This window comes from Dermacentor albipictus, chromosome 8 (genome assembly GCF_038994185.2).
Source record: "Dermacentor albipictus isolate Rhodes 1998 colony chromosome 8, USDA_Dalb.pri_finalv2, whole genome shotgun sequence".
NCBI classification, from domain to species: domain Eukaryota; kingdom Metazoa; phylum Arthropoda; class Arachnida; order Ixodida; family Ixodidae; genus Dermacentor; species Dermacentor albipictus.
Window position 1 is genome coordinate 35388923 of NC_091828.1, and position 3182 is coordinate 35392104.

The following is a 3182-nucleotide window of genomic DNA, read 5'->3' on the forward strand; positions in this document are numbered from 1 at the left end:
TATTTACATAACAATATATGGTTATTCTAGAGTATTATCGTCAAACTATTTATACAGGCTTACTAGCCTTTGGCGGACAAAAATTTTGTTTCGTGCTCTGTGGCACAAATGCGGCCAGCATGTTGACTCCACTCACGCTTTTTGCAAATGTCCGTGGGGCACTGGTGCGCGGAGGACGTGCATATGAAGTAGTTTCGCACCGTACAACTTGATGGCGAGCGATAAACTTACTCAAGGGTAGATGCCACGTCCTGGCTCACCCTTATCACTGTCGTTGGCCCGCAAAACACTTTCCCAAAGGAAGAAAAATAATGTAAGCAGTGCCGCAATCACGAGAACGACGCTGTTGCCAAAGAAGATAGTACGTTCATGACGGTCGGCGCTGGTATAAATAAAAACAACAAGAACACGCAAGGTCATTACGACTCTGTGACTCGAATGTATAAGAGTCAGCTTTTCTGAGGGCTGGGCGTTCCCGTTCCCAATCTCTAGATCGCCTAATCGCTAGAGAGATTGAAGGTCCTCCTTCATTTATGGTAATTCAGCCTAGAGAATGTTTTTATTTCATTCTCGTCTAAATTACTAGGCTCCTCTCCGATGCTCGATTGCTTAGCGGCTTTTTAGGTATGCACTCCTGCTGCCGAACATGGTGTGACTCCGACGGCATAGCATCGGCGAGAAGGCGATCCTGATATGACAATAGTATAATGACGACAGTGTGATCACGACACCATGAGGACAACAGGATGACGACGTATGTAACGAGTGCGTGACAACGATGGCTTGATGACGACTGTGTGACGAAATTGTGCCGCCGATGGCGTAGCGATAACAGTACGAAGGAGCTGGAGTGACCACAATAGAACGATCACGACATCAGCATCGTAAAGTATGAGTGACGACGACTGTACGATGACGACGCAATGATGACAATGGAATAACAACAGTGCCATATTTACGATTAAATGACAGCAGGATGCTCAAAAAGAATGACAAAGACCTAATCAGCTCAATAAAAGGGCGAGAGGCGCAATGGCCGGGTATCCGACCTGCGATACCCGGAGGGCAACACAATGAGGCGGGTCACAGGGAACCCGAAAACCGAGATTTGTGTCGTCCTGACCAAACTGTCCTCTCTCATTCCTGAATGTTGGCGAGTTAGCGTGTGCTCTTCAACCCGTAGAAGCATAGATTCTGGCGCGCTGCCAAATCCTGCATCTGCAAATGGTGCCAACAGCGCGAAACTGACAAACGAGCTAAGAAAATGTACCGATGTCAAAACTCTCGGTTTAATGTATCAGGTACGAAGAAAAATACACCGGCCAAAATTAACAAATTATTGCTACGCAACGACCTACTTGCAGTGTAGCTGCATTGATAAAGTTGTTTAATTATGCTTTATTCTTTCAATTGCTCCACTCGTAAACATTGGAAATTAGGTTGTGTCTTTATAAGAGCAACACCTAATGCAGCTGCTGGATGATAATTTACATATTGGAACTCTATAAAAGTGGCTTAGAACGAAGGATTACACGGAGTTCTATACAGGTCCCTTTATCTCTCTATTTCCAAGTTAGCATTTCAGTGCCGAATATTCTTTGTACAGGAATTGTTTGCGGTGTTCAGGTGTGTTAAATAAATAAGGCCGATAAAGGCCACGGGCTCTGCTGTTGCTTTTCGAGACGCACGATGGATGTAGGCATACAAAAATAAAATATTCAGCCTTTGTTGCAACTGTGGATAAAACATTTGCCCTAGATTCATAGCATGCCCAGTGATTGACGCTGTACTCAAGTAGGTTAAGAAGAACAATGTTCTTAAAAAACATATCTGTTAACATGACGAATGATGCACTACTGTAATCAAGTCACATTTATTTAGAAACAAGAAGCAACTTCTTGCTGCTTTAGTCAGGAGTGAGAATTAGGCTAGAAAATTCGATACAGCTGTAGAAAAAAGCTCTACCAGGAAAGGACAAGGACAGCAGCGTCTACAGGATATCGACAAATGGTGACATTGGAGAAAAGACCTTGAACCACCTTGAGTTGGGCCCGAGCTAGCTCAGCCGCAACTCCGATCCGGCCCAGTGAAATCTATATAAAACGCAATAACGCTGTTCTGAGATCACCCCTAGACCAATTTTAATGAAATTTGTTGCATTCCAGAGGGAAAATTAAATAATTGACTCTTGGAAGCAGAAGTTTGATTAAGGGTCTGAATTTTGATAAAAGTAATTAAATTACGGAAGTTAAAAAAATAGGAGCACGAAGTAAACAAATTAATAGCTCTCGCTCAAGAAAAGATATAGCGATTTTGCAAGCGGTATACATTAAATCATTCAAAGCGAACACATCCGAAATGTCAGTTTATATTTTACGTGAATTTGTTTCGTTGCGTACAAGGGTTCTGCAAATGCTGTATTTTCGTATTACTTAATTGTTTAGATTCATTTGTAACCTGTCAACTTTGTCCGCTTTAGATGTACTATCATATTCAATTCACAGAATTGTTATATGTTTCGTTGGCTGAGTGACGGAGTTGTAAACTTGGTAGTTTGGTTTTCTGAAAATTTGTGATCTTTGCCAATTTTTAGTAGAAAACTTACGACCCACATCAGAGATTTGAAATCAAGGGCCTTATGACGTAAAACTATTACAATATGTTTTTATTCCAATCGTAGCTGCAACCTTGACGATCAGTACTGGGCGACCCAGCAGGCCTGCGAGGCGGCGAAGAGGCAACACTTCCACGTTCCCACGTGGGAGGCCTAGGCCCAGCCACCATGTATGTCTTGCTGGTTTCAATAAAGTTTATTTAGTCAGTCAATCTTCTGACGTCAAACTTGCACAACCGCCTATGCAAACATCGGGCGGTGGCCTGCCGGGATGTTCAAAGATACCAATTAAATACTTTCCTCGTTTATAGGAGGTCACTTTTGATTGCTTTAAAAGCGAATAACATTGCCTACACTGAGCGGTTTGTTTTATCTAATTGGCTTACAAGAGGGGATAAGCACGGCTCAAGTGGAGAGAAATTCATTGGGGCCAGGCCAGTGCACTGAAAATCGATAACCAGATGAAGAGGGTGGTGCGGCGTCTGCCATTGGTTCGCTTTCCCTTACTTGGCTTGCGGTGGCTGGTCGAAAATCGCGGCGGAATACAACAGAAGGTTCTGAAGGCCGC